Source organism: Limulus polyphemus, unplaced genomic scaffold (genome assembly GCF_000517525.1).
Source record: "Limulus polyphemus unplaced genomic scaffold, Limulus_polyphemus-2.1.2 Scaffold55, whole genome shotgun sequence".
Taxonomy (NCBI): domain Eukaryota; kingdom Metazoa; phylum Arthropoda; class Merostomata; order Xiphosura; family Limulidae; genus Limulus; species Limulus polyphemus.
The window spans coordinates 542,164-547,354 of NW_013665665.1; the positions used below are offsets into that span (position 1 = coordinate 542,164).

Sequence of the window (5,191 nt, forward strand, 5' to 3'; positions counted from 1 at the left end):
GACTTACAACACTAGAAACCGAGTTTCGATACCCGTGGTGGGCAGAGCACAGATAGCCCATAGTATAGCTTTGTGCTTAACTTCAAACAAACCAGCTTGGATTTCATAATATTTGTATACCAAACAATTTTGTTATAAATTGATTTATCATATTAAAATATCTGACTGATGATTATTTTATTCTTTATTTAAGGTATTCTTTCACCTTTTTATTTATGTTATATATACATTTAAATACACGTAAGATGGAAAGAAAAATATAACGGTAAGACAGAAAAAGAAAATGCCATAAGAGCGATGTTAATATTTTGCTGTTTATGATAAAATTGTACTCGATGTTTATTTTGACTGAAAATTTCATGTTGAATAATTTTTAAAATTATAAACAAAATCATTAACGATTACATAACAAATAAGTAAACATATTTCATTACTTTTAATTATGAGTCTCTATATTAGAAGCTCTTGCATTTTTTTTAACAAACGCTAATGGAAAAAAGCTGAAAACACTAAAATACGATATTTGAATGGACTTAATGATTGAAAATTTCACTATAAAATTTAAATGAATTGTTTTCATATTATTCCCAATGGTGTAAACATGTAGAAGAGCAATCACGAGAGCAGTATATCAACATTTTCAGATTCATGATAAAGAGAGAAAAAATGTTTCATTAAAAATAGAAATTATAATGAACTAAATTCTCTACAAAATATGTAAACTATCTATCTATATATATTTGATAACCAATGTCTGTCTGTTTGTCCTGGTCTGTAACTCCCGAACGATTAATCATAGAAAAAAATTATATCTCAAAATGCTTCATTTCAAGACTACATTACAGGAAAATTATTCATTTTTTGCAATTTCTGAATTTTCATATCATCATCGATCCGTCAGTTTTCGTATATGTTGAACGGTCAATCTGAGAAAAAAACTGATTGAGAACAAATATGTTTCTTTTTGTCAGGGAATTTAAAAAAAAACAGGGCTTCCTCCATCGACAGGAAAAAACGCATAAAGAAAGGAATGTATTTGAGTATATATTTGTTGTTGTTCGATTTATATACATTTCTATTTTCATGTCGGTATTATATACATGCATGATTTTATTGTAATATGTCGAATAAATTCAGTTGACTTAAATTGGATATCTTCCCTTTGACACTTTTTTTTATAGAAATGACAACTGTCAAAAAGCATTAACTTTGAAAACGGTTTTTTCTTGCGCTTAGCAATTTGATAAGGAACGGTGGCATCCAATGAAAAAAAATCCCCGCGGCTATTTAGTGAACTTGGGCGCTCTTTTGTTCTAGATGGACCCATTCATCAAAACCCAAACACTTTTGCCAACATTTTGCTTGAAAACAAACGCAATGGAAAATTTTCCTTATTGAATTGTTTGTTTGTTTGAAGTTAAGCACGAAGCTACACAATGGGCTGTCTGTGCTCTGCCAACCACGTGTATCGAAACCCGGTTTCTAGCGTTGTAAATCCGCAAACATACTGCTGTACCACTGGGAGGCTCCCTATTGAAATAAGACATAGAATGACAAAAATACGGCTGTAAGCGGCTCACTAGACAATCATATTGAGTATACTCTATGACACAAGCCATTTGATTGACTACACATTTTGTTATTTATTTATCACTATTTTCAGATAATTTACTGTTGAATTGTTTCAATGGCAATCTGCTAGTATAATATAATTTAGTTGATGTTTCTATTTGTTTGTTTTTTAGAGCAAAGCCACATCGGGCTATCTATTGTGTCGACCGTGGGAAATCGAACCCCTGTTTTTAGCATTGTAAGCCCGTAGACTTACCGCTGTCCCACCGGGGGGGGGGGGGTCATGGCCAGGTGGTTAGGGCGCTCGACTCGCAATCTGAGGGTCGCGGGTTCGAATCCCGTCACACCAAACATGCTCGTCCTTTCAGCCGTGGGGGCGGTATAATGTTACGGTCAATCACACTATTCGTTTGTAAAAGAGTAGCCCAAGAGTTGGCGGTGGGTGGTGATGACTAGCTGCTAAATTAGGGACAGCTAGCGCAGATAGCCTTCGTGTAGCTTTGCGCGGAATTCAAAAAACAAAACAAACAAACCCACCGGGGGGACTTTTCTCGAGGACTTGTAAAGAGTTAATAGTTAATTACTGTTACGGCACAGTGGTTATACTTTATAACTTAGCTTAATTAAGAAACGCTCCAAGTTCCCCCTTATAACGTATTTAATTAATTATCCGTCTGTTAAAGTTTTGTTCTTCAAATACGTTTTCCTGATAGATGGCTATAAATTGATAGTTAAATCATATTGATGTCTTGGAATATTCATATAAGCTGTAAACAATAAGAATGATTTTAATAGATCGTAAAGATCGTGAATTGTATTTTTTTTCTGAATTATTGATGTCTCATACAAGTTCAGTTGAATCCAATAAAGCTTACTAAATCTTCATGTGTTCAATCTTCTTCCACTAGGATTTTTTCTTTAAAAGATTCCAAAAAATGTTATTTTAACAAATACTGGGATTATAACTAAATCTGTTGCAGGATAACGTTTCGTAGTTTAAACACCAAGTCAGAAACATAAAACTTCTTTTTTATGTTAGTATTACAAATAGATAATCTAAATGTGAAGCGAAAAATAGGAAATAGTACTTTAATACTTTTAGGGTCTGAGTGTTTTTTTAGTTTTACGCAGATTTTGTCTGCTTTTTACTTCACACAGGTTCTGAAATACACATTGAGAAGGAATTTGATCGAAACAAAACTCATTTAGGTTAAGTATAGGTCTTCTCATAATCCACATATCTTAAAATTATTTATTTTATCACTAAAAATGAATGGCTAGAAATTTAGTGAAACAGGTATGAGGTTTAGAATAGTAGATACATATACATGCAAGTAGGTAGATTGGAAAATAGAGAGGAAATTAATGATACTTCATAAATATGGGTACAAAAAATAGGAGGTTGGCGGATATATTAACATATAGGTAGTTAGACTCAGAAGTCGGTATTTATGCAGATTAATATGTTGATAGGGTGAGTAAAAATATTTCTCGGTATGCATATAGGGAAGTAAAAAGGATATAGGTTGTTGGTAATGTTTTTATGAAAATAGTCAGACAGCTAGGTTGGTAAATAGGTAAGGAAAGTAGGTGAGCAGACAATATTTCTAGTCATGTTGCTAGGTCAGTGATAGGAGTAAGACAGACACATTATTAGGTGTGCGAGTAAAAACAGTTAGTTGAATGTGTTGCTAGGTGTGCTCGAAGGGAAGCTATAGTTTTGTAGGGAAGTACTGAAGAGAAGAGGTGAATAGATATGTTATTATATGACGTCGAAACAAGAGTAGTGAAGCATGTTGACAAGAAGGAATGGGTAGATGTACATATAGGAAGAAATACGGACCGTACAAGTTGTCATAGTTAATACTTACTTCCAAGTCTTCGGAGCTGAGTGAGCATCCCTTGATCATAACTTCATCTGACAATGTTATCTTCATCCATCGTTCACTTTATCTAATAAAAGATATTTCAGGAATTAATAATGACATGCTGAATTTCAACTATCTACAGATGGTAGTGCTTTAGTCAAACACAACAACATGTTGTTTTTAAGTATATCCAATAACAAGATCATCATGATCCACTTTTTTGTCAAATATATATTTTTGTACAAAAAGAACAGACATTTATTTGATGTCCACATTACTAAATAAGATTGACGACAAATTATGTTCACGACGCTTAAATTACTCTTAAATTATATGTTACTTTCACAGAACAATATAAGGATAAATAATATCAATGTCAGGAAAGTGGATTACGATGGCTGTTTTTGTTATTACTATTATCTTTGTATGATATGAAGTCTTGGACATTTGATTGGAATTGGAAATTAACCAGCAAGCTTTTTTAAACTCAGTAATTAGATGTAAAGTACTCAAAAATTAAAAAACTATGTTTACAGGCATAGAATTGTTAAACCAAAATTATTAACATTACGACTACAGAATACTAATTTAAAAAAGTGGTGTTAAAAACAACAACTGAAACTTAAACAGTGTATAACAGCAACTAAAGTTGCTATAGATTTCAATTTATTCGCTACAGATTTCGGATATCGAAATATGTAGAAGTAACTTTTTGTTGTTTTGTTAACACACGTATGTAAATTAACTTATTCCTTACTAAAACGTTATAAATACGATGAAGAAACATTGTATTTCTTTCAAAAACAAAATTACTCCGAAGTGTGTTATGCCTTATAACAGAATACCGAATAATGAAAAACAGATCTTTGTGGGAAATCATGTTAACCTTCATATTTCTTTAGAAAAATGTCCAGGTTAACATTAAGTATACCTAATGCTGTATGAAGTGTTGACTGGCTTTGGAGAAGTATAAAGAGGGAAAAAGTGAACTATTTTTCTTTCCTGCTTTTCTCTCTCATTTAAAATGTTATCGGTCTGGTTGTCGGCCAGTTCATTATGACTCTTCAAATCTTTTTAAGCCTTTTCAGCTTAAGTTAACGATCTGGTTATTTGCCAGTTCATTATGACTCTTCAAATCTTTTTTAAGCCTTTTCAGCTTACGTTAACGGTCTGGTTATTTGCCAGTTCATTATGGCTCCTCAAATCTTCTTAAGCCTTTTCAGCTTACGTTAACGGTCTGGTTATTTGCCAGTTCATTATGGCTCCTCAAATCTTCTTAAGCCTTTTCAGATTACGTTATCAACGTATTTGAGCAAAGACTTATGTAAACACCAAACAGGGATTGAAAAACAACCACTACAAGATTAAAACGAAAGTAGCTCGCATTATGTGAGAAAGAATAGACTTTAATCACTGAAAAGCAAATAATATACAGTTTCCATAGTTAATTATCTATTAACAGAAGACGTACGGAAAACCATCACCTATTTAATGAAAATTCGATATCTATTAACTAACAGGGTGCTTAAAGTGTGTACTTCTTTTTTTTTCTTACAGTAAGCACTTGCGTTTTTAACGTTTCTTGACAAATTTATTGGATATAGTAACATCCTAGAAAATGTTTATAATCCACTTTAATTCCAGAAATGTTCCAATATTAATGCAAGTATTTATATGTTTACACGTAAAAGAAATTACACATGTAAAAGTGAATAAAAAACGTAAAAAAGGAACCTACAGTATATATATAT

At 32.2% G+C, this 5,191-nt stretch overlaps 1 protein-coding gene across 1 annotated transcript in view; it reads right to left on the reverse strand.

Moving 5' to 3' along the window:
- The window catches only part of LOC106463794 (SWI/SNF-related matrix-associated actin-dependent regulator of chromatin subfamily D member 3-like), a 335,955-nt gene that overhangs the window by 185,521 nt on the left and 145,243 nt on the right, over window positions 1-5,191 (reverse strand). Inside the window, exon 4 of the mRNA XM_022391691.1 lies at window positions 3,444-3,525. The gene's annotated coding sequence lies outside the window, so the exon portion shown is untranslated. The remainder of the gene's footprint in view (window positions 1-3,443; window positions 3,526-5,191) is intronic.